Source organism: Phalangium opilio, unplaced genomic scaffold (assembly GCF_054372755.1).
Source record: "Phalangium opilio isolate 3A_F unplaced genomic scaffold, DU_Popi_V2 ptg001170l_1, whole genome shotgun sequence".
Lineage (NCBI taxonomy): Eukaryota > Metazoa > Arthropoda > Arachnida > Opiliones > Phalangiidae > Phalangium > Phalangium opilio.
The window spans coordinates 13,657,510-13,685,295 of NW_028324255.1; the positions used below are offsets into that span (position 1 = coordinate 13,657,510).

General features: G+C 37.7%; 1 long non-coding RNA gene and 1 pseudogene across 2 annotated transcripts; both read left to right on the forward strand.

Annotated features, from left to right (window-relative positions):
- LOC149587405 (uncharacterized) lies at positions 1-26,834 on the forward strand (annotated as a pseudogene). The gene is made up of 9 exons (XR_016380304.1): positions 1-1,542; positions 1,609-1,680; positions 12,561-12,692; positions 12,784-12,920; positions 13,700-13,788; positions 13,869-14,606; positions 22,681-23,492; positions 25,202-25,268; positions 25,365-26,834. The product of XR_016380304.1 is annotated as an uncharacterized LOC149587405 (transcript).
- LOC149587406 (uncharacterized) lies at positions 11,347-12,124 on the forward strand. The gene is made up of 2 exons (XR_016380347.1): positions 11,347-11,657; positions 11,751-12,124. It is a non-coding gene; the product is annotated as an uncharacterized LOC149587406 (long non-coding RNA).
- Positions 26,835-27,786: the final 952 nt, after the last annotated feature.

The window sequence follows — 27,786 nt, forward strand, 5'->3', positions numbered from 1 at the left end:
AAAGAGCGTGATCGAGTCGGCTGTGGTAATTTAGAATGTTTTAGCAGACGATGCACAGGAGGATTTCTACTATTCTTATTATTCTATAACAACATGTGGCCTTTCTATCTGCTCTCACAATTTTTTTTTTGAAAACACCGGGAATGCCGGGTAGGGCTGTGCGAATAGTACTTTTTAAGGTATTCGTCGAATACCAAATAGCAGTGTTTTTGGGAGCCATCTCTCGGCTCGGAATAGGAAAATGACCAAATAATTTGACCAAATAGTGTGAAGTTCAAAAATTCGACCAAATTTAAATTTCTATAAAACTATTCTACCAAATTTCAAATTTATATATAATGGGACACGGAAAGGTACTTTTGAACAGCTGAAAACTTATTTTTGAACGAATCAAAGGGTTTATTTTAATCAAAATTAGGTTAGCTGTCAATATATCCCTACTCGCTTTGCAATGTATGACCTCTTCAATGTCCTTGATACTATTTTTTTTAATAGTTATACTGTAGTGACATATTATTAGGAAGTTCCATATAGTTAGCTTCGTAGCGAGAAGTTGATAATAACCATTACCCTTTAAAACATTTAATGGTTTATCCTTGTCTATGAACTTCTAAAGACTGAGTGGCTGATTCTAGCTATAGCCTCCTAGATCACGCGACTCGGTGAACGCGAGTAATACTTAACAGCCAATAGCCACGTCAGAATTTTAAAGCTGTCTGCCAGGTCGCGTCATCTATGAGGCCACGGTCCAGCGGACACTATCACAGCGCCCATAGGGATAGGAGCATAACATTTATGTTCCTATCTCTATGACAGCGTCCTCAAATTCACAAAATCAACAGAAAAATTCGAAAACTGGTTGCGAATACCAAATAATTTGGTCAATAGACTGTTAAAAACATTCACTTTCACATTGTTTTATCCGCTATAGAATAGTCGGTTTTTCGAGGCTCATTATTTGGTATTCTAGAATTTTGAAAACCATTATTCGATTCGTCGGTGCGAATAGTAAACGTCAATTTTGACCAAATTATTTGGTCCGACCAAATAGTAACGAATAGTCTGCACGGCCCTAATGCCGGGAGTGTGGCGCACTCCTGTAAGCCAAGCTTCTGGGCGGCAAAGTTTGAGGGAATACGACCCATGTCGGCGATCCTACCCTATAGGTGCCGACTGTCCCGTGTCCGCCGGAGGTGACTTACCCCAATTCCACCTTCCGTCACCTCCCAAGTAAACCTCATTTCCTTCCCTGCTTATACACATACGACCTAGCGGCCCCCGTCAGTGCTGGGCCGCGTAGGGTCTCCCGCTCAATTCTTCCTGGTGCTCAAGGCCTAACGGCTAAGCACTAGTGGTAGTAGGTGGCAAAAAAAAAAAAAAAAAAAAACCGGGAAAGATTGTCGCCAAAGGATTTGTTGTTTATTTTTGATAACATAGCTCCAGTTTGAAAAGTTAGACATTTTCGAAATGAGTTTTCATCACTTTCATAAATCTTCAAAGGTGACGCTTAAAGAGGTACTTGCGAAACTATTGGACTATTCCGTAATTTCCATTGTCTAGTGTTTACAAAGAAATTTTAAAATTCGCAAAACTGGAATTTGTTTTTAGGAAATGGAGGAGGATGATTGTAACTATGATCTCTTAAGCGAAGATGATCAAATAAAGCAACTAAAAGCAAAGGTAAGTTTCAAGCCCAGTGTTTTGGTTGGTAGTTAGTACAAGATCAAGCTGTCAATAAGCCAACGTCAGGCCTTGGATTAAGTACAACTACGTAGTTGTATTTAATCGCAGGTCAGGCTACCGTCCACTAGTGCGAAAAAAACATACCGGGAGGAGGGGCTTATGCAGCTTTCATTCTGTTAAAAAACATACCATAATGGCGCTGGGGGCGGAGTTCAGGCCAAATTGCCAAGTCCCTATTGGTGTCTAGGATGTTAATCAGCGTGCTAGGAGAGCCACAGGAGCTGACATTTGCTTTAAAGTAGAAATCATAATAGAAAAACATTAAGTAAACCAATGTTTATTGGTGGGTGATTAGAAACACGTGCCGATCATTTATAGCTTTAAAAGACATTTTCTGCAAATATGAAAGACGTATTTTGTAATGCAGTCTTTTTTTATTCTTTTTTAACAGTGTAATGGTTTAATTTCAAACATGAATAAAGAGAAAATGAATATTTTAATTACGATAAATGCGAAAGTGGACGAAATTGGAAGGCTCTTTTTTTTTTTTTTTTTTTTTTTGTTCCAGGTTTATTTATTTATTTAAGGGCTAGGGCTTAGTAGCCTTACAGCTCCAAAACACGCTTAAAAAGATAATTGATAATAGTACTTCTTTTTTTTTTTTTTTAAATTTCATATTTACAAAATATCACAAGGATTGACAAGATTGGGTCATTCAAGAGTTGGAAAATAAAATCAAAGATCTAATGGTTTGTGACATATTTTCATAGTCGATGTGAAAGAGTATCAGGTTAAAAGTATCACCTAAGTTTGAATTATTTTTACTTGTTTAAAACATAGGAGGAAAGAGGAATGCATCTAAGAGCCAACAATGTATGCGTGAAATCAGAACCTATTGAAAATGATTCAGGATTGAATGACCAGGATTTATTTCATCCAATTGTGATAAAGCAACAAACAGAAGAACAAATACAAAGGTATTTAAAGCAGAAACCAATAAAGACTTGAATACGTGGGCGGGGCTAAAACTAGCCTTTGCTAATTAAACTTAGCGGGCCAGTCAACTCCGCCCCTCGACTATGGGAGCATCTAGTGCCATTTCTTTAAACTAAACCACAGCCAAGTCTCGACTGTGGTTAAGTTTAAGCTCATTTAAAACTTTCTATTGAACTGACTAATTCGCGTCATTAAGCCTTGCCACGAGACTCGAGAATAAAATCAGAAGTATATAATGCTTCGAAAGAAGTGTACTAGCACAAAGCGGCGGCGTAATTGTAACACGATTCTTCCCAACATCATTTTACATTAGGAGTGAGTTTGTTAAACCAAATCATATACGGGATAAATAGTTCTCTCATCATTACTCTATTAGCGCTTAACTATTTGCGCATCTTAAAGGGTCTGTAATGGCGGCATCAGGGGGTGGGTAAAGATTATTTGAAGTTCGTCACAGGCACGTGATTGGGGAAAGGCGTGGTTCAAAGAAGCTTAATTAGTTGGTTTTATTTCAAAAACGTCCACTTCAGGGAATTGGTCCTGCAATCTGGCTAAAAACAATGACTAGGTGTCCAGTTCCACTCCATTTGGAGTCTTTGGCGTCACGTGGTATTTGTGACGTATTTACAGTCCTTTTAAAGTTTCAAGAGCCGGAGAACAAACAAATAGATTGAACCTGGGAAGAATCGTGTTATATAACTAAAGTATTAAGAGGATACAGAATGTCATCCTTCTTTTATTATCCCCTTCTGTCGAAATGTATTAATCTTTTATTAGTGTTGTTATATCAGTTTAAACGATTTTTTGTTTGCGTAGTTCGCTCAGTATACCAGCTGAGATACCCAGCAACATTTACCAAAGTCTGCTCAAAGTGGAAGATACGAACCCCGAGCAATCTGCTATGGGTAGGGTTTGACACAACCTAATGTTGTGCTCGTTTAATAAAACTATATATTATGTTTATTTTTTCGTTTTAATCATTAAGGTTCATTGGTAAAAGCTGAAGGTGATTGCAATGTCCAAGACACACTGACCAAAGAAGTTATTAAGGAAGAATCACCCGAATGTGACGCGGAGGAGATTGACGAAGCGAACACCATAACCAAAACTACCTCAAAAAAGTCTAAAAACGCGGGTCTTGGAACTCGAATTGTGAAACTTTGTATTCCTAAACTAAAATACAGTGACTGTGTTCCTTATTTACCAAACCTTGAGATCGAAAAACAGTTTAAAATGTCTCCTCTCCCAACAACGGATTCGCAACTAAAACCTCCCGAGAAAAGTCTTAAAATTAACAGTTCTTATCCTAAATCACAAATTTCCTTGACAAAGAGAGAAAGTGAGAGTATTTCAACTCGATCCAAGAAATTGTGTCTCGAAGAACATTGGGAATTGTCAAGCAATTCGCTAAGTGACCAATCCGAAACCACCTTGACAGATTCGAAGAAAACTGATAATAGACAAAATCAAACTATGAAACAGTGCTTGCCAAAACTGAACTATGTTGATTTGAGTTCATTGAATGTGCCGTTGTATGTTTGTAAACCTGAGCCTGATTCCAACGAACCATCGGAATTGACCCCCGTCTCTATGGAAAGCGATTCACCAAAAGTACCTGCAATTGAAGTACTTGAATACTAAAGTGTCCAGATCTGATACATTCGGAAGTAGCTCGTCAAAGAATTCAGAAAGTAATTCATCTTCTGCTAGTTCGGAAATAGGTAAGTCATTTTATGCTTAAAGTTTCATCAGCAACGAATTTCGGGACTGGAACATAGATTCAAAAATTGTGGAAATGTACCCACATACAGAAACACCCTCGACAAAAACTGTGTATATATTTCCAAATTTTCGAGTGGTAGCCCCCAAACAGGTTTTTTAACCCCGAGACTCTACTCAGTCTTCATAAGAGTTCTCGAATCTATGTAACTGGTCAATCGGTTCTTAATGTAGAGACAACCGAGAAGCCGCGTCACCGAATTAATTTCCTCCGCGGGCGATTATGTAGCTCACCCAGGCCCAAGATACACGCAGACTTTCTGCGTAAAGCCTTATCGGCTTTGATCTTACTTTGAAATATGAAACGACGTATTATTGAAAATGTAATTGATACCATTTTGTAAATGACTTTTAATGTATGGGAAACAAGGGCTTTAAATGGAAATGGTGTTTTGTGGGGGGGGGGGTTCGAAAGTAAAAGGTGAAAACATCCTTGCAAAGTATCCAAGACGTTTTCATTTCTTCTGACTTAATAGTTGCAATATAGTGCAAAGTAAATCACGTTTTTGTCACATACCTCTTACGCTCGGTGACTAGCTTCCTCGGAGAAGTGGCCTTCCTATACTAAAATTATGATGATATTCGACTCTTCGAAAAAATTTCACTTACTCTACCATTATATTCAGTTCAAAAGGGTAACGTCAGGGATAATTGTCTCCCGCATACTCTTGAGTTAATTTGGAGTTACGTGTTATCAAATTGGAGTTAATTGCGTTTAACTCAATCACCTAAAAAGAAAAAAGAAGAGAGTACAGAATGTCGCCTTGCAATAACGGCAGCGCTATAACTTTCCCTTCTAATTTGTTTTATAAGCATATTTTTATTGCAATAGACTAAAACCTCAAGTATTTTCTTAATAACTGACAACCGTTAGTTTCCACTTTCTGATAGGAAAGGATAGGCTGGACTAGGTAAAATCTTCGGAGACAGTCGTCTCCATTCAGAGCGGTGTTATTTTTGTTTCGCGAACTTGTTTTCTTTAACTTTGCGTCATTTTTATCCTCGGCATGTCTTTTTTTATCAAGTGCCCTTGCACAATACTATGTTTGATTCAAATTGTAAGAAGTTTCGCTTCGTTTGCTTTCTGTAGAAAAATCCGAGAAGCAGCGTTCAACTCTATGTATATATTCTCCCAAATATAAAAGTGATCTTGAACGTCACATTACAAAGGGTACTGATGAAAAACATTTCAAATGTGATCAGTGTCACTATGCCTGCAACGCGAAGAGTCATTTGATCAGACATCAACGCATACACAGTGGTGAAAAACCATTCAAATCTGATCAGTGTGACTATGCTAGCACTCATAAGCCTAATGTAACCGCACATCAACGCATTCATAGCGGTGAAAAACGCTTCAATTGTGATCAGTGTGATTATGCTTGCACATTGAAGAATAATTTGATCGCACATCAACGCATTCACAGTGGTGAAAAACACTTCAAATGTGATCAGTGTGATTATTTCAGCACTCAGAAGAATAATTTAATCAGACATCAACGCATTCACAGTGGTGAAAAACCATTCAAATGTGATCAGTGTGATTATGCCAGCACGCAGAAGAATAATCTGATCAATCATCAACGCATTCACAGTGGTGAAAAACCATTCAAATGTGATCAGTGTGATTATGCCAGCACGCATAAGAATAATTTGATCGCGCATCAACGCATTCACAGTGGTGAAAAACCATTCAAATGTGATCTGTGTGATTATTTCAGCACGCAGAAGCATAATTTGATCAATCATCAACGCATTCACAGTGGTGAAAAACCCTTCAATTGTGATCAGTGCGACTATGCCAGTACGTGGGAGTGTCATTTGATCAGACATCAGCGCATTCACAGTGGTGAAAAACCCTCCAAGTGTGATCAGTGTGATTATGCTTGCACGCAGAAGAATAATTTCATCCGACATCAACGCATTCACAGTGGTAAAAACCCCTCAAATGTGATCAGTGTGGTTATGCCAGCACTCAGAAGAGTAATTTGATCCGATATCAGCGTAGTTATCACTTGAACTAATGAAATGAATTGTGGTTAAGCATGCTAGGTATTTAAATATTTTAAATTTTGGTAATTGCGCAATGCTTTTTCAGTGCCGGATCAACACCATCGACGACCACTGAGCTCCAGTGCCTAGTGAGTAATCCGGCACTGCGCGTTTTAATTTTCGTTTCTTGACTATACTCACTAAGAGAAAAGTTTCTGTTCATAGAAAAATTGTAAAAACCTTTCGTTACGGAATAATAACCGGACGGGCTATATGGTATTATAAAAATGTGGAATGTAACTAGTCTAACGTCTTAACTTGGAAACTAGAAGTAGTAATACTGTGTTTTGGTTAGTTATTTAGAAAACCTTAACGAACAATATTGAACGTAACCGTTTATTTAACTTTAATGAGCAATATTTAAAACTACAAATGGAATATCAGTAACTGTTGCTTCGCCATTAAAGAATATTTTTGCCAAAGTAATTGATAAATATTTTATTGCTTTGAATCTTAATTTTCTTCTTCAATTTCTTTATCGTCGTCATCACTTCTGGTGCTAGTTGGTTTTCAGCAAAAGCAAGAGAGACAGCAAAATTGTTGCTAAGCTTGACTTTACCGTTTAATTCATACTTGTTGTTTTTCACTTTGGTTTCTCTGTTTGTAAAACCAATTTGTCTATATGGCATTCCGAAACTTCCAGTCCAAGCTAAGACCATTAAATGGTCTTAGGTTCAACCATAGCCAACTAGAAAGTTACTACCTAGTTGGCTATCGTTCAATAATCAAGAACTCGTATAAGATCTGCAGGAAGTTCGTTTCCAATTGGTACACTTATTTGCAATGGGTTCCCATGAGTTTATAAGATATGTTCCATACTTTGCAATACTAGAGACTTACTGAGAGCTAGTTCTAGAACGACAAGCGAGAATTGACTACTCTCGGTTTTGCTGTCCACCTTCTTATTTAGTCTATAGTAAGCTCATGGCAGCGCCTCACCAGGCGTCCCTTTACGAGAATCTATGACATTTCAACTACGTCACTGCATGACAATCTCTTACTAACCAGTGACAAAACGTATGGAACATATCTTATAAACTTATGGTTTCCTTATGGGAATGCGACCATTCATAGTTTCACCAAAAGCACATAGATAACAACATAAGATGTGTTGTATACTTCTTACGAACTTGTGATAACAATTATTATCTATGTGCTTCTGGTTTCACGGTTTCACCTAGTCTATTTCAATGAATTAATTCCGCTAACTATGCAAAAATTATTTAATGAATTAAGTTTGATATTCTAATTTTTATTAATGCATCTTCCATACAATGTTGTACAACTTGTACCATTTTTTTGTTAGTGAGGATCCTCAGTTTTAAGTTAAAAAGATTCCTGCGTACATTTTTTTTGAGGCAAATTACACTGTACAAACAATGGTAAAAGCAGCAGTTAAGAACAATTTTTTTAATAAGAAAAAACAAACGTAAGAAACTGGAGGGATTTGTCAAACGCTCTATATATATAAAAGGATCGCTTGACTTTAAAAATAATTCACTACATGGTGCGAGGGAGTGGGGGCGAATACCTAAAGATTATACTAACTACTATTACTTATTTTTCTCCTATATAAAATTTTAACATAATAGTATAAGCATAATCAAGCTTAATTCAATGAAATCTTAAGCAAATTGAACTACAAAAATCTATCTTAAGAAATGTACATTACTTAAAAAGCTGCAGTACAAATAATTATAATTCAATAATTATTTATTTAAATTTCCACAGTAATTTTTTGGAATTTCTCTGGCAAATACAGGCACCTCTATTACCAGAAATATATTACATTACACAAAGTTCACTTCAATAATGGTTAGTACCGTGGACATCATCTATGAAGAGAAAACCCGAAAAAAAAAACTTTGCAAGAGTGAAGAGGCGTGAATTTTTCCCCTCCCGACGCGCTCTAGTCGCGAAGAGAAAAAATTTTCCTCTCGAGAGAGAACTGTGATAAATGGACACTGCCAAGATAATCTGACGTTTCCTAGAAACGGCGGGATTCAACTGTATTTCGCGCAAGTGAGAAGCCGCTGCATAAGATACAACCATGATACGATTGTAAGAAAAGCACATTTTTCTCACTACGCGACGCTAGTGTTTTTATTTTCACCTCTCTGCCTCGCTGTTCGGGAGGAAAGGTACCGTTTCTGGCCTGTAAAAATACTTCATAGATGATGGCCGGCGCGAGGTGGAGAGAAGTGAACTTCGTGTAAAGTAATATATTTCTGCTATTACCAAAATGTCCCGATCTATTTAGGGTCGGATTCGGTTTGGTTGTTTTATGTCACTCAACAATTATAATCATAATAAAAAAGTAAAATACATTCCAAAAGATAATTTCCTGTAGTTTTTCAAAATTTATGTTGAGGCAAAGAGACTTAAAAGCTGAAATTTAACTTTTATTTACTGAAATAACAGTTTAATTTTAATTAAATTGCGTGTTTATTTAATGTTTAAGCTTTCTGCAATTTTTCAAGATGGCTGACTAGCTGGCTTGTACCTTTGTGTACTTTTATATCTGAATGATAAGTGAATTCTAGCAGCCAAATTAAGCATCTGTTATCAAACTATCAAATCTTTCCTTGGGATGGGAATGGGATCGCTAACGTTATCAAACTTCAACTAATATTAATTACTTTAATTAAAAATAGAAATTAAATACCCAGATGATAGTCGTTTGTCTCCCTTTGAAATAGATTGTTGAAGACATTATCTTCAACAATGTATTTCAACGAGTAAAAAATTAATATAATAATATTTATTAACTGACCAGAACGATAACTATTACAATTAATAATGACAAAAAAACGTTCCCTTTTTCTGTGTTTTTTTTTAAATTCTTTGATAATTACTACATTTATTAATTTATACAGATATATAAACATATACACATGTTTATATATATATATATATATATATATATATATATATATATATATATATATATATATATATATATATATATATATATATATATATATATATATACATTGAGTCACACCGCTTCTTTTGTAAATTTATTTAAACCTAATAATTAATAATACCAGTCGTATTCAATTAAATAATTTTTGACCAATTATTATTAAAAACCACTTTTTTTTTTTAAATTCACACCTGAGCAAATATACCATATTATTTATTTGTTTTTTTTTTTGAAGAAAATCCGAAGTTAGGCCATGGTCCAGGGAACTTTTTGATTTTATTTATACAACTAAGAGGATATCTTGTTAATAATAATAATAATAATACTATAAAAAAAACTGTGCCTGCTTAATTGAAACTATACGCAAATAACTGAACAAGCCGAGTTTTCCATCAAAGTGCTTGCTGCATTTAATTATTTAATTTTTAAACTTTAATTACTATTGAGCTGGTGTTGGGTTTAGTTAAAACTAATCTAATAGTTTGTTTCAATGTTGTTTTTTTTTTAATTTCTTTTAAACCTAAATTACGGCCCCTATTTTGTTTTCACTTATTTTTGGGTATCGTATAAACCACTTTTTGGAGGTTTCATTGCGAGTGGGTCAGTGGATCGCGGCAAGGATGTGATTATTCAGGTATCAGGATGTGTATAAGCAGGGGAAGGAAAATGAGGTTTACTTGGGAGGTGACGGACGGGCTGTGGGGGTCAAGTCACCTCCGGCGGACACGTGGCAGTCGGCACCTATAGGGTAGGATCGCCGACATGTGTCTTATTCCCACAAACTTTGCCGCCCAGACGCTTGGCTTACAGGAGTGCGCCACACTCCCGGCAGCATTTGCAGAATTACCCAAAATCCCCAAACAAGGATGATAGGGGGTGGATACGAATTCTGAGAGAAATACGCGCCGTAACTTCGGACGCGATTGGGTCTGGTAGGACGCTAAAAATGGGGGAGGAATACTCGGGACGAAAGGCAGGTGGGCTACCTCAGAACTAGACCCTATTTAGCGCCATCGTGTTGGCCTAATTTCGCATACACATGCCAAAGTTATTTTAAACTTTTTTCTCATAAATAAAATTTGCAACTGATACGGTAAATTTTATATAGAGTTAATATTTAATAAATATTGCTTCGAAATTGTTCCAAAAATAATAGTGTACGTAGATGACGCTGCAATAGGGAAACGCCGGTAGGGATTTATTTGAACGCACTGGGCGTCACCTAGAGTTGTTACTTCCTATTTCAAGGACGATTGAAAAGATTAGTCATTTGATGAAAAATATGGAATTTAACTTCTAACGCATTGTAATGAAACCAAACATGATTTTACTATGTTTGAAAAAACTTACATTGATTATTAAACCTTTTCTTCTTTCGCGCATAAAAATGATTATTTTACACCATAGTTAGAAGTTAAAAACATTATTTAATGAAATATTTGATCTTATAATCCCTTCAGTCCCCCTTGAAAGCAGAAGAAAGAACTCTAGCAGACGCTCAGCGCGTTCAAATAAATCCCTACCGGCGTTTCCCTATTGCAGCGTCATCTACGTACACTACTATTTTTGGAACAATTTCGACGCAATAATTATTAAATATTAAGTCTATATAAAATTTAGTGTATCAATTGCAAATTTTATTTATGAGAAAAAAGTTTAAAATAACTTTGGCATATGTATGCGAAATTAGGCCAACACGATGGCGCTAAATAGGGTCTAGTTCTGAGGTAGCCCACCTGCCTTTCGTCCCAAGTATTCCTCCCCCATTTTTAGCGTCCTACCAGACCCAATCGCGTCCGAAGTTACGGCGCGTATTTCTCTCAGAATTCGTATCCACCCCCTATCATCCTTGCCCCAAATACTGAAATTATCCTATGCGTAGTCTGCTAAAATATTCTAAATGACTTTGACTTCGCGCCGAAGCCCGAAGGCCACTGTAAAACGCGTGCAGCAAAAAGCGTGATCGAGTCGGCTGTGGTAATTTAGAATGTTTTAGCAGACGATGCACAGGAGGATTTCTACTATACTTATTATTCTATAACAACATGTCACATGTGGCCTTTCTGTCTGCTCTCACAATTTTTTTGAATATACTGGGAAAGATTGTCGCCGAAGGATTTTTTGTTTATTTTTGATAAAATAGCTCCAGTTTGAAAAGTTAGACATTTTCGAAATGAGTTTCATTACTTTCATAAATCTTCAAAGGGTGACACTTAAAGAGGTACTTGAGAAATTATTGGACTGTTCCGTAATTTCCATTGTCTAGTGTTTACAAAGAAATTTTAAATTTCGCAAAACTGGAATTTGTTTTTAGGAAATGGAGGAGGATGATTGTGACTATGATCACTTGAGCAAAGATGATCAAATCAAGGAACTAAAAGCCAAGGTAAGTTTCAAGCCCAGTGTTTTGGTTGGTACAAGATCAAGCCATCAATACAGTGTCCCTTTAAAACAAGTCTCGGCTTAGACTGTGGTTTAGTTTAAACAATTGGCACTAGATGTTCCCATGGTTGAGGGGTGGAGTCGACTTTGCTTATCAAAGGCTAGTTCTAGCTCCGCCCTTGTGGATGGATTACTGATTGGTTCCTGCCTTTGGTCGCGTAAAATAGGGACTTGGCAATACTATGTCATGCAAAGTCAGGCTACCTTCCACTAGTGCTAAAAAACATACCGGGAGGAGGGGCTTATGTAGCTTTCATTCTGCTAAAAATAACATACCATAATGGCGCTGGGGGCGGAGTTAAGGCCAAATTGCCAAGTCCCTATTGGTGTCTAGGATGTTAATCAGCGTGCTAGGAGAGCCACAGGAGCTGACATTTGCTTTAAAGTAGAAATCATAATAGAAAAACATTAAGTAAACCAATTTTTATTGATGGGTGATTAGAAAGACGTGCCTCATTTGTAGCTTTATTAGAGGGCACCACAAGAGCCTTGTGGGAGCTCTATGACTACACAGACAAACTGCGGACTTGCTTTTAGTTCTTGCAAAGCTGCTGCCCCTTCAAGCATCCAGTGGTGCCCTTTAAGAACAAAACCAAATGAGCCCCCCCCCCCTTTGTCCATGTCATTGCTTGACACTTTAAAGGACATTCTGCAAATAAGAAAGTCCAATTTTGTTTTGCAGTGTAATGGTTTAATTTCAAACACGAATAAAGAGAAAATGAATATTTTAATTACGATAAATGCGAAAGTGGACGAAATTGGAAGGCTCAATGGGGTCATTCAAGAGTTGGAAAATAAAATCAAAGATCTGATGGTTTGTGACATATTTTCACAGTCGATGTGAAAGAGTATCAGGTCAAAAGTATCACCTAAGTTTGAATTATTTTTACTTGTTTAAAACATAGGAGGAAAGAGGAATGCATCAAAGAGGCAACAATGGATGCGTGAAATTAGAATCTATTGAGAATGATTCAGGATTGAATGGCCAGGATTTATTTCATCCAATTGTGATAAAGCAACAAACAGAAGAACAAATACAAAGGTATTTAAAGCAGCAACCAATGAAAACTTGTCTACGAAGGCGCATTCATTAAGCCTTGCCACGAGACTCGTGAATAAAATCAGAAGTATATAATGCTTCGAAAGAAGTGTACCACAAAACGGTGGGGTAATTGTAACATGATTCTTCCCAACATCATTTTACATTTGGAGCAAGGTTACTAAATCCAAATCACATACGCGATAAATATATATAGTTCCCTCGTCATGGTGGCATCAGGGGTGGGTAAAAATTATTTGAAGTTCGTCACAGGAACGTGATTGGGGAAAGCTTAGTTGGTTTTATTTCAAAAACTTCCACTTTAGGGAATTGGTTCTGCATTCATGCTAAAAAACAATGACTAGGTGTCCAGTTTCACTCCATTTGGAGTCTTTGGCGTCGCGTGGTATTTGTGACGTATATTTACAGTCCCTTTAAGTTTCATGAACAGGAGAGCAAACAAATAGATTGAACCTGGGAAGAATCATGTTACATAACTAAAGTATAGACCTTTTCAATGTAAAAAAGGGGGTTGGCGACCCTCAGTATGGGGACATACAAGGGGGTTGTACATTTCCGTCTCTACGCACTCTCATAATACAAAAAGACCATACAACGTAGGCGCCAAAAAGCAAGGTGGAAGGCCAAGTTTTACCCCCTTGTCTTTCCCTCTTAGTTACAGCGAAAACTTCTATTAAGATGATACCGAGTTCTATATAACGTATTAATCTTTTATTAGTGTTCATTGCTATATCAGTTTTGACGATTTTTTATTTGCGTAGTTCGCTAAGTATACCAGCTGAGATACCCAGCAACATTTACCAAAGTCTGCTCAAAGTGGAAGATACGAACCCCGAGCAATCTGGTATGGGTAGGGTTTGACACAACCTAATGTTGTGCTCGTTTAATAAAACTATATATTATGTTTATTTTTTCCTTTTAATCATTAAGGTTCATTGGTAAAAGCTGAAGGTGATTGCAATGTCCAAGACACACTGACCAAAGAAGGTATTAAGGAAGAATCACCCGAATGTGACGCGGAGGAGATTGACAAAGGAAACGCCATAACTAAAACTACCTCAAAAAAGTCTAAAAACGCGGGTCTTGGAACGCGAATTATGAAACTGTGTATTCCTAAACTAAAATACAGTGACTGTGTTCCTTATTTACCAAACCTTGAGATCGAAAAGCAGTTCAAAATGTCTCCTCTCCCAACAACGGATTCGCAACTAAAACCTCCTGAAAACCTTCTTAAAACTATTGACAATTCTTCTCCTAAATCACAAATTTCCTTGACAAAGAGAGGAAATGAGAGTATTTCAACTCGATCCAAGAAATTGTGTCTCGAAGAACATTGGGAATTGTCAAGCAATTCGCTAAGTGACCAATCCCAAACCACCTTGACAGATTCGAAGAAAACTGATCATGGACAAAGTCAAACTATGAAACAGTCCTTGCCAAAACTGAACTATGTTGATTTGAGTTCATTGAATGTGCCGTTGTATGTTTGTAAACCTGAGCCCGATTCCAACGAACCATCGGAATTGACCCCCGTCTCTATGGAAAGCGATTCACCAAAAGTGCCAATTGAAGTTGAAGATAATACTAAAGTGTCCAGATCTGATAAATTCGGAAGTAGCTCGTCAAAGACTTCGGAAAGTAATTCATCTTCTGCTAGTTCGGAAATTGGTAAGTCATTTTTTATGCTTAAAGACTCATCAGCAACGAGTTTCGGGACTGGAACAGATTCAAAAATTGTGGAAATGTACCCACATACAGAAGGGTCCTCACCAAAAACAGTGTATATATTTCCAAATTTTCTAGTGGTAACCCCCTAACAGGTTTTTAACCCCGCACACAAATTAATGTTGTCCGTCCGTTCTTTCCCTCTTTTATTCCCGGGATTTTTCAACCTCTTCCTCAATAATTGAATTGATTCTTTACGCCTAAGATAAAGAAAAGGAGACAAATGAATCCAGTTCACCCCATAGACAAGCCAACACCACATATATGCTATACATTAAAGGATTACTTCATGTATCAACCCGGGTAACAATTATACTGTAAAAAACAGATACCCAGCCACCCTGGCGTCTTAAATAGCCCAATCAAACGTTACACAGATTGATAAGATCTTTATATACTTTACTCCCAAATGGTCTTTGAAATCGTGAATAGTTTAGAAACCCTACTCAGTCTTCATAGGAGTTCTGGAATCTATGTAACTGCTCAATCGGTTCTTATGGTAGAGACAGCAGAAGGAGCCGCGTCACCGAATTATTTTCCTCCGCGGGGCGAGCGAATATATTATGTAGGCTAGCTCACCCAGGCCCAAGATATAGACTTTCTGTGGGAAGCGTTATCAGCTTTCGTCGTACTGATAAAGAAATATGAAACGATCTATTATTAAAAATGTAGTGGATACCATTAGTAATATATTGTAAATGACTTTTAATGTATGGGAAACAAGGGCTTTAAATAGAAATGATGTTTTTGTGGGTTTTTTTTTCCAAAGTAAAAGGCGAAAACATCCTTGAGGTTTGGGTAGACCCTATCGCCAAAATTATGTTATAATCGTTGCAAACTATCCAAGACGTTTTCTTTTCTTCTGACTTAATCGTTGCAATATAGGGTCAGTATGCATAACTGTGGACACTTTTTGCATAACCTTGAATAACTTCCGTTGCTTATACAGGGTGTTTCTGAAAAGTCCATCACAAATTAAGGGGCGTGTTTATGGGACCAAACTGAGCGGAAAGTACCAAAGAACATGGGGTGTACAACATTTTGTTACGGAGATATGGCCTTCCAAACATTCGCCCCTAAAACAAGGAAATATCCAAAAATGAGGAGTAACACTTAAGACCGACTAACCAGCTTGTTTAAAATTACTAGACAATTTCAATAGCCTTTAATCGAACAATTGATTTCTACCTTTACTAATCAGAAGCGTATAAATGAGTAGAAGTATGCCTACGGTGGTAATGTAAAATTAATCCCAAGTGACATGATGTTTCAAGATCTTCCCAGCACCAAGTAAAATGGTTCTGATTGAAGGGACTTTTATTAGCACAGCGTAAACAACGTTATTTTCAGGAATTAGTCCAAATGTCCACGGGCGGCATTACAAAAACGAGGCAGTCTTTCGAATGATACTTGGACATGTTGGAAGATCCCTGGCTTGTTCCTGTTATCTCAAACCGTAAAAAGCTACGCAAATATTCATCATCACGGACAACACTCTTGTACGTTAGGTATGACCTTGAGAAAACCTAAAAGGACATCTCGAATGTATTTTAAAAACCCATCTCCAATTAAGGGGCGTGTTGTTTGTTTCCAACAGAGTAAACTCGCCCAGAGAACAATTACAATGCAGAGCCACGTTTCGGCGTTAATGGCCCACAAAGGTGGTCCCAAACAAAGAACAAACTTTAATTTGTTTCGTTCAGTAAGTATTTCATGTGTCATAGATAAAACGCCATGATTAATGCACAAAGAAAATGTTATTGACAAGTTTTCGGACCGCGATGCTGAAATGTGGTGGTGCACCATCGTGCATGAACCACATTCTGTTTATTAAACCTAAGGGTACGTCTTCGAGTAGTTCTGGTAAATCGTCCCGTAAGAACTACAAGTAAGCCACACCGTTTAACCTGGGCTCTAGGAAATATGGCCCAATTAAATTGTCACCCACAATACTACACCACACGTTTAAGCTGAATTGTACTTTGTGAATTCTAACGCAAGTTGCGTGTGGTTTTTTCTTAATCAGCAAACCAATTGGCGGCTGCTTGTTTTTGGATCGTCCTCGAAAATAGTGAGAACTTCGCCTATTCTTAAAAAACAGTGCACTATGTTTTTTAAGAAAGGAATAAAAGAGGTTTCACGTACATGTGTTTTTTTATTAAACTCATAATTCAACGAAGTCTGTTACAATGCCTTTCTTCACAAATGCCGAATATGCGGATATGCACCTAATGTATGGACTAGCCGAGGGGAATGCCGCTGCAGCTGTACGCTTGTATCAGGAAAGATTTCCGCAGAGGCGACTACCAAATCGACTGACGTTCGAGGCTGTGGACAGACGTTTGAGGCAAGATGGACGAATCCAACCGGCTGGACCTCAACCTAGAGCGAGAGCCATCCCAGAGGCCGTAGAAGACGAAGTTCTCACCATTTTCGAGGACGAGCCTGAATCAAGTACCCGCCAAGTTGGTCGCCGATTAGGCGTAAACCACACGCTCGTGTGGAAAATCCTCAGAAGCCACCGGTTTCATCCTTTCCATGTTCAAAAAGTTCAAGGTTTGAATCCAGCGGACTACCCACGACGCACGGCGTTTTGTCAGTGGTTTCTGGCTAAAGTAAACGATATCGATTTCCCACGGGATTTGTTGGTTACTGACGAAGCTAACTTTTCACGGGATGGTATTATTAACTTACATAATAAACATCAATGGTCCCAGCTAAACCCCCACGCAACTTGCATTAGAAGTCACCAAGTACAATTCAGTTTAAACGTGTGGTGTGGTATTGTGGGTGACAATTTAATTGGGCCATATTTCCTAGAGCCCAGGTTAAACGGTGTGGCTTACTTGCAGTTCTTACGGGACGATTTACCGGAACTACTCGAAGACGTACCATTAGGTTTGGTAAACAGAATGTGGTTCATGCACGATGGTGCACCACCACATTTCAGCATCGCGGTCCGAAATTATCTTAACGCGACCTTCCCTTTGCGGTGGTTAGGTCGAGGTGGACCTGTGGAGTGGCCTGCTCGATCACCCGATCTGAACCCTTGTGATTTCTTTCTTTGGGGCCACCTGAAAGACTTAGTTTATCAGACTGAAGTGCCCGATGTTGAAGAGCTACGTCGACGAATAATTCACGGCTGTCAAACAATTCGCGAAACTCCAGGCATTTTTCAACGTGTAAGGGAATCATTTGTAAGACGTGCTAATGTGTGCCTTAACGCGGGTGGTGAACACTTTGAACAATTTTTGTAACTAGTTGCAATTAAATGTTAAAACTTGTCAATAAATTCATTTTCTTCGTGCATTAATCATGGCGTTTTATCTATGACACATGAAACACTTACTGAACGAAACAAATTAAAGTTTGTTCTTGTTTTTGGGACCACCTTTGTGGGCCATTAACGCCGAAACGTGGCTCTGCATTGTAATTGTTCTCTGGGCGAGTTTACTCTGTTGGAAACAAACAACACGCCCCTTAATTGGAGATGGGTTTTTCAAATACATTCGAGATGTCCTTTTAGGTTTTCTCAAGGTCATACCTAACGTACAAGAGTGTTGTCCGTGATGATGAAGATTTGCGTAGCTTTTTACGGTTTGAGATAACAGGAACTAGCCAGGGATCTTCCAACATGTCCAAGTATCATTCGAAAGGCTGCCTCGTTTTTGTAATGCCGCCCGTGGACATTTGGACTAATTCCTGAAAATAACGTTGTTTACGCTGTGCTAATAAAAGTCCCTTCAATCAGAACCATTTTACTTGGTGCTGGGAAGATCTTGAAACATCATGTCACTTGGGATTAATTTTACATTACCACCGTAGGCATACTTCTACTCATTTATACGCTTCTGATTAGTAAAGGTAGAAATCAATTGTTCGATTAAAGGCTATTGAAATTGTCTAGTAATTTTAAACAAGCTGGTTAGTCGGTCTTAAGTGTTACTCCTCATTTTTGGATATTTCCTTGTTTTAGGGGCGAATGTTTGGAAGGCCATATCTCCGTAACAAAATGTTGTACACCCCATGTTCTTTGGTACTTTCCGCTCAGTTTGGTCCCATAAACACGCCCCTTAATTTGTGATGGACTTTTCAGAAACACCCTGTATGTTAGACTCAAAATTAAAAAAGCAATGGCGAGAAGCATTCTTAAGACACATTCTCACAAGTTTTTAACTTTTTAAATGGAATACATTTTTCACAAAGTAGAGTTCCCCAAAGGACGAATTCGTGCTCAACTTTGGACACTTCTATGTAACTTTGGACGCCCCCTTCCTAACTTTGGACACCCCTTCCTAACTTTGGACACCCCTTCCTAACTTTGGACAGCGAAAAAAGGGTGACTTGGGGACGCATTAGGCGAATCACAATTTCAAAAGTTAAAATATAGGCTTAGGCCGACCTAGAGGTATGCCTAAAATATATAAAAATCAGAAATTTCTTTAAAACAAACTTTATTAAATATGGGGCTACTTATGTAGGTTTTTAGATATATAGGGCCTAGGCCTATTTAGGCCTACCTATACTTCATTCCTTTTAGGCCTATAGGGGGGAATAAAACGTTTCTTTTTAAGCCCAGTCCTACATCTACTAGGCCCCTTGCAAAGGCTAATATCGCGAGTTAATTAGTGTTAACAAACGGAGAAATCGGCCCGCATGAAAGTGTCCAAAGTTAGAAATTTGCCCAGGTGTTTTTAAAGCTGAATATTTCGTCGAATTTCCCGCGTAAGACAGTGTTTAAAATACGGATTATGAAGCCAAAAAGTTGCTTTTTCGAATGGTTTCTAGTTTGTTCAGGTATGATTTCTCTAATTTTCGTCAAACCTTATTTCCCGGGACCAAAGGGTTGACCCCCGTCAAATTTGGCCTTAATTTAAATGGACGAGTTTGGGGAGTGGGCTAATTTGGCTCGTAACGTAGTCGGATGTTATTCTACGACTTTGAAGTATTTTTTTCTAAATTCCTCACATTCTAAGCTTTAAAATAAGCTATTTCATTATCAATTTGATGCATCCAGTAATTAAATATGATTTTTATAATAAAAGTGTCTAAAGTTGCAGCTGTCCAAAGTTAGGCACACTGACCCTAGTGCAATGTAAATCACGATTTTGTCAAAAGACATCTCTTACGCTCAGTGACTAGCTTCCTCGGAGAAGTGGCCTTCCTATTCTAAAATTATGATGATATTCGACTCATCGAAAAATTTTCACTTTCTCTACCATTATATTCAGTTCAAAAGGGTAACGTCAGTGCCAAATGTCTCCCGCAGTCTCCTGAGTGGAGTTACGTGTTAACCAACTCAATCACCTATGGAAACAAAAAAGAAGAGAGGACAGAATAACGCCTATAATTTTCCCTTCCAATTTATTTTAATAATAGACTGAAACCTTAAGTATTTTCTCAATAACTGACAACCATTTAGTTTCCACTTTCTGATCGGAAAGGATAGGCTGCGCTAGGTAAAATCTTCGGAGACAGTCGTCTCGATTCAGAGCGGTATTATTTTTGTTTCTCGAACTTGTTTTCTTTAACTTTGCGTCCTTTAATCCTCGGCTTGACATTTTTTATCGAGTGCCTTTGCACAGTACTGTTGGATTCAAATTGTAAGAAGTTTCGCTTCGTTTGCTTTCTGTAGGAAAAACCGAGAAGCAGCGTTCAACTCTACGTAAACATTCTCCCAAATATAAAAATCTTCTTGAACGTCACATTACAAAGGGTACTGATGAAAAAAAGTTCAAATGTGATCAGTGTGACTATACTATAGTCTGTCAAACGAAAGAAGAGCCCTGAGACATTTGTCCAAATTGGTGTCGCCACCATCGACCCCATAGTACTTTATCAACTTGTTTTGTTTTGTCAATAGTCGTCTGTAATATAGTCTGCTATAAACAGATTGGCTTAATCGCAATAGAACCAATACATTTTGCAATATATATTTAATATGTTTATGTTTCATGGTTTTTTACGATCATCGAGTATTAAAGAGTATAAAAAAAATTAACGACAAGACACCAGTTTTATCTTTGTTGAACTAGCATTGCAATATATTTTAATGACATAAGTTAAAGTACTTGTCATATATATTGCAAAATGTATTGGTTCTATTGCGATTAAGCCTATCTGTTTATAGCAGACTATATTACAGACGACTATTGAAAAAACAAAACAAGTTGATAAAGTACTATGGGATCGATGGTGGCAACACCAATTTGGACAAATTTCTCAGGGCTCTTCTTTCGTTTGACAGACTATAGCACTGCGAAAAGTCATTTTAACAGACATCAGCACATTCACAGTGGTCAAAAACCCTTCAAATGTGATCAGTTATGTCAGTACCCGGAAGTATGATTTGATGATACATCAGCGCAAGCACAGTGGTGAAAGACCCTTCAAATGTGATCAGTGTGATTTTGCAAGTACGCGAAATAATGATTTGATCAGACATCAACGCATTCATTGTGCTGAAAAACCCTTCAAGTGTGATTATGCTTGCACGCAGAAGAATAATTTGATCCGATATCAACGTAGTAATTACTTGGACTAATGAAATGGATTGTAGTTAAGCATACCAGGAACTTAAAAACTTTTAAATCGTGTTAATTGCGCAACGTTTTTCAGTGCCAAATCACCACCATGCCTACAGTGCCTAATGGGTAATTCGGCACTGCGCGTTTTCATTTTCGTTTCAAATATTACTGTTCTCGACAATTGTATACTCATTAAGAAAAAAGTTTCTGTTCATAGAAAAATTGTAATAATCTTTCGTTACGGAATAATAACCGGACGGGCTATATGGTATTATAAAATTTTGGAATGTAACTAGCCTAACGTCTTAACTGGGAACTAGAAATAATACTGTGTTTGTGTTAGTTATTTAGAAAACCTTAACGGACAATATTGACAGTGGCGCCGCCAGAGGTAATCGCGGTAAGCGACTGCTTACTTCAAATTTTGAAGGGGGCGTAATTTTGGAGGGGACGTAATTTTGGAGGAACGGCCTCATTTACAAAAATACGATTTTACTGAAATATTAAAAATTTAGTCCTGGAGTCGCAGGTGGAATACCGCGGTGGCTATTACAGGTTTGGCCGACTTTTGTCGCTATCATAATGGGATCGGGTTAGGTTAGTAAAGAATGCGCTTTGGGGATGGGGACCTTTAGTCCTACCGGGTCTAGAAGTGAGAGACGAAAATACTTTCACTTGATAGAAACCTTCTGGTAGGAATTTATTGGAAGCGAAAGAGGTAGCTAAACCGAGCACTTTTCACTTCGACCAGCTTTATTGTGTTACTTTTTTGTGTACTGATAAGGATCGTCAACGGGACGGCGCTGACTCGAGAATTATTATTAGAGAGTTTATGCTGCACTACTTGTAGGCTTCTACGGTGCATTTGTCCAATGCACTGTAGAACCTTACACGTATTGCAACTTAAACTCTCTACTGTTACTTCTTATTTCGAAATAGTAAATACGAAGAGGAGAGAAAGAGGGAGATAGAAACGCGCTTTATAAAATCCGCCGAAAAATGGGAAAATAGGGGGGCACTAAAAACAATTTTCGGTACGTTTAGTTTTAGGACTCACATCCTTTGCGCATGGGGGGATTTACATCCTCGCCTTATCTCTGTCATCCTCTACGTCAACTGTGCGCGAGAAAGCAGCGCTCAGGCACCGCGGTGCACCTTAGATTTACCCCCGTTTTCACCACGCATGGACCACGGCTGGGTAGGGGGCCCATACACAAAATACCGCTTACCCCACAAAAGTTTCTAGCGGCGCCACTGAATATTGAACATAACCGTTTATTTAACTTTAATGAAAAGTATTTAATACTACAAATGCAATATCAGTAATTGTATCTTCGCCATTAATGACATGAATTACATTTGTTTCCGAACTTTTTTTCATTGCCTTGTGTGTCTTTTTAAGCCTAAGCATAACATGTTATATCCATTGTCTTTGCACAGTACAGTCCAATGTATGATATATAATGAGAAGTTTTATTTCCTATCTGTAGGAAAATCCAAGAAGAAATGTTCAACTCGATACAAATATTCACCTGGATATAAAAGGGTCCCTGAACTCCGCATTCGAAAGAGTACCAAAGAAAAACACTTCAAATGTGATCAGTGTGACTATGCCTGCAACGTGAAGAATCATTTGGTCAGACATCAACGCATACACAGTGGTGAAAAACCCTTCAAGTGTGATCAGTGTGACTATGCCAGCACTCAGAAGAGTAATTTGATCACACATCAACGAATTCACAGTGGTGAAAAACACTACAAATGTGATCAGTGTGATTATGCTTGCACGCAGAAGAATAATTTCATCAGACATCAACGCATTCACAGTGGTAAAAAACCTTTCAAATGTGATCAGTGTGATTATGCCAGCACTCAGAAGAATAATTTGATCAATCATCAACGCATTCACAGTGGTGAAAAACCATTCAAATGTGATCAGTGTGATTATGCGAGCACGCGGAAGAATAATTTGATCAATCATCAACGCATTCACAGTGGTGAAAAACCATTCAAATGTGATCAGTGTGATTATGCCTGCGCGCAGAAGAATAACTTGATCGCGCATCAACGCATTCACAGTGGTGAAAAACCATTCAAATGTGATCAGTGTGATTATGCCAGTACGTGGAAGTGTCATTTGATCAAACATCAGCGCATTCACAGTGGTGAAAAACCCTTCAAATGTGATCAGTGTGATTATGCCAGCGCTCAGAAGAGTACTTTGATCACACATCAACGAATTCACAGTGGTAAAAAACCTTTCAATTTTTCAAATGTGATCAGTGTGATTACGCCTGCAACGTGAAGAATTATTTAATCGTACATCAACGCATTCACAGTGGTGAAAGACCATTCAAATGTGATCATTGTGATTATGCTTGCACGCAGAAGAATAATTTGATCCGACATCAACGTAGTAATCACTTGGACTAATGAAATTGATTGCAGTTAAGAATACTAGGAACTTAAAACTTTTAAATCGTGTTAATTGCGCAACGCCTTTTCAATGCCAAATCAGCACCATGCCTACAGTGCCTAGTGGGTAGTCTGGCACTCCGCTTTTTCATTTTCGTTTCTAATATTACTGTTCTCGACAATAGTATGCTCACTAAGAAAAAAGTTTCTGTTCATAGAAAATTTGGAAAACCTTTCGTTACGGAATAATAACCGGACGGGCTATATGGTATTATTAAATGTGGAATGTAACTAGCCTTACGTTTTAACTGGGGACTAGAATTAATACTGTGTTTTGTTTGTTATTTAGAAAACCTTAACGAACAATATGGAACATAACCGTTTATTTAACTATAATGAACAATGTTTAATACTACAAATGGAATATCGGTAATTATATTTTCACCATTAAAGAATAATATTTTTACCTTCGTAAATGAGTAATCTTTTATTGCTTTGAATCTTAATTTTCTTCTTTAATTACTTTATCGTCACCATCACTTCTGGTGCTAACTGGTTTCAGAAAAAACATGAGAGACAGCAAAATTCTTGAATTCATACTTGTCTTTTTAGCTAGAAGTGGTTATGTAATCACACCTTGTGCTTCCACTGATGGATTGTGTGTGTGTGTTGGTGAGTTAACCCCGGGTACACGAAAAACAAGCTCGTGGATAGAAACCGATTAAGGAAAGATCCACTACCACCTTGCAGCTCTTAATGTGAAAGATTTGCCAAAGGAAGTACATTAGCGCTATGGTATGAGAACTGCAGTTTTCCGATTTGGGATGGACGTAAAACAAGTTTATCTCGATCCTTGTTAAGAAAAGATCCTCTTTCGGCTCTCTTAAGTATTGGGAAATAATCAACATTGGCATCGTCAAACAATTCACTCGGTTAAAATGCGGCTACCCTCAAGTTTATTGATGAAAGGCTGTATCGAACCCGATTTATAGGAACACCTATTTAGGGAATATTTTTTTATAGACCGGTTTTTTGGGTTGGCGCGCAGGGATGGGAAATATGGTGTAACCACGCACAATGGGCAAGGTAGTTAGAATGAGAGATTCATTTTCATATGGAAAGGGCACTATGTGTAAAGGCTAGGTCGCTGTTATTTATTTATAGTTGTCATCTGCGTTGAGAAAGACATACTGGCTTTTAAGATTTTGATCTGAGAGTGTGTATGTTTGTGTCAGTTTGCTGGATAGACGAAAAGACCTTTTTAGCTAGGTGTGATAAGAACTTAATGTACCCTAACCGTTGGGCCACCTGGAATATTACCTTAGCGAGTTAGAAAACGTGAATATTGTACTACATTAGCACATACGAAACTAACACGCCCTTCCCACCCCTAACCACACCTAGCTAGTACGTAAATGTTTTTACATGACTTGTTTCACTACTCTGTAGGTGTATATCGCCTACAGAGGTTTAATGACATGAATTACTTTTGTTTCCGAACTTTTTTTCATGGCCTTTGTGTTTTTTTAAAGGAAAGCGCGGCTCCGTTGGTGCCCCTTAAAGATAGCATTTCTACTACAGCTTGCTAAAGGCTAGTTAAGCCAAAGGCAGGAACCAATGGTAACTAGTGCATTAGGTCTGATTGGTTCCTTCCTTTGGCAAGGTAAAAATCGTGTTATATCAATTGTCTTTGCACAGTACAATGTTTTGGATGCCAGTTGTATGATATATAATGAGAAGTTTTATTTCCTATATGTAGGAAAATCCAAGAAGAAATGTTCAACTCGATGCGAATATTCACCTGGATATGAAAGGGACCTTGAACTTGGCATTCGAAACGGTACCAAAGAAAAACCATTCAAATGTGATCAGTGTGACTATGCCAGTACGTGGAAGTGTAATTTGATCAGACATCAGCGCATTCACAGTGGTGAAAAACCATTCAAATGTGATCAGTGTGATTATGTTAGTACTCAGAAGTCTAATGTAATCGCACATAAAAGAATTCACAGCGGTGAAAAACCCTTCAAATGTGATCAGTGCGACTATGCCAGTATGCGGAAGAGTCATTTGATCGAACATCAGCGCATTCACAGTGGCAAAAAACCCTTCAAATGTGATCAGTGTGATTATGCGAGCACGCAGAAGAATAATTTGATCAATCATCAACGCATTCACAGTGGTGAAAAACCATTCAAATGTGATCAGTGTGAATATTCTTGCACATTGAAGAATAATTTGATCGCGCATCAACGCATTCACAGTGGTGAAAAACCATTCAAATGTGATCAGTGTGATTATGCCAGCACGCAGAAGAATAATTTGATCACTCATCAACGCATTCACAGTGGTTAAAAACACTTCAAATGTGATCAGTGCGACTATGCCAGTACGCGGATGAGTAATTTGATCGAACATCAGCTCATTCACAGTGGTGAAAAACCCTTCAAATGTGATCACTGCGGCTATGCCTGCAACGTGAAGTATCATTTGATCAGACATCAACGCATACACAGTGGTGAAAAACCATTCAAATGTGATCAGTGTGATTATGCTTGCACATTTAAGAATAATTTGATCAGACATCAACGCATTCACAGTGGTAAAAAACCCTTCAAATGTGATCAGTGTGATTACGCCTGCAACTTGAAGAATTATTTAATCGTACATCAACGCATTCACAGTGGTGAAAGACCATTCGAATGTGATCATTGTGATTATGGCAGCTCGAGGAAGAGTAATTTGATCCGACATCAACGTAGTTATCACTTGAACTAATGCCATGAATTGTGGTTAAGCATACTAGGTATTTAAAACTTTTAAATTTTGGTAATTGCGCAATGCTTTTTCAGTGCCGGATCAACACCATTGGGGACCACTGAGCTCCAGTGCCTAGTGAGTAAATCCGCACTGCGCGTTTTAATTTTCGTTTCTTGACTATACTCACTAAGAGAAAAGGTTCTGTTCATAGGAAAATTGTAAAAACCTTTCGTTACGGAATAATAACCAGACGGGCTATATGGTATTATTAAATGTGGAATGTAACTAGCCTAACGTCTTAACTGGGAACTAGAAGTAGTAATACTGTGTTTTTGTTAGTTATTTTGAAAACCTTAACGAACAATATGGAACATAACCGTTTATTTAACTTTAATGAACAGTATTTAATACTACAAATGTAATATCAGTAATTGTAACTTCGCTATTAAAGACTGCTATTTTTGCCAAAGTAATTGATAAATATTTTATTGCTTTGAATCTTAATTTTCTTCTTCAATTTCTTTATCGTCGTCATCACTTCTGGTGCTAGTTGGTTTTCAGCAAAAGCAAGAGAGACAGCAAAATTGTTGCTAAGCTTAACTTTACGTTTAATTCATACTTGTGGTTTTTCACTTTGGTTTCTCTGTAGTAAACGAATTTGTCTATATGGCATTCCCAAACTTCCAGTTTAAGCTAAGTTCAACCGTAGCCAACTAGAAATTGACTATCTAGTTGGCTATGGTTCAAGAATCAAGAACTCGTATAAGATCTGCTGGAAAGCCTGAAAGTTCATTTCTAATTGGTGAACTTATTTGCAATCGGTTCCCATAAGTTTATAAGATATGTTCCTTACTTTGCAATACTAGTGACTTACTGAGAGCTAGTTCTAGAACGACAAGCGAGAATTGACTACACTCGGTTAATTTTGCAGTCCATCTTCTTATTTAGTCCGTTTACGAGAATCTAGGACGTATGAACCAGTCACTGCATGACAAGCTCTCACTAACCAGTGACAAAATTATGGAAGATATCTTAAAAACTATTGGGAATTCGATCATTCATAGTTTCACCAAAAGCACATAGATAACAACATAAGATGTTTTGTATTCTTCTTACGAACTTATGATAACAATTATTATTATCTATTTCCTTCTGGTTTCACCGGTATACGGACTAAATACCCCCATTTTTGACAATGTACAAAATCCCCCCACTCTCATGATAAAATCCCCCGGTCATTTTCCCCCCATCCGAGGAAAGAGTACAAAATACCCCACGCTCTAGACAAAATCCTTTGGTCATAATCCCCCGGACAGTGTATAATAAAAAGGTCGTAAAAATACAATATCAAAATTATCTAAAACACTAGAGGGCTCAGCGATCTGGTGGCATAATGGATAAGGCGTGGAACAGCGGAGTGA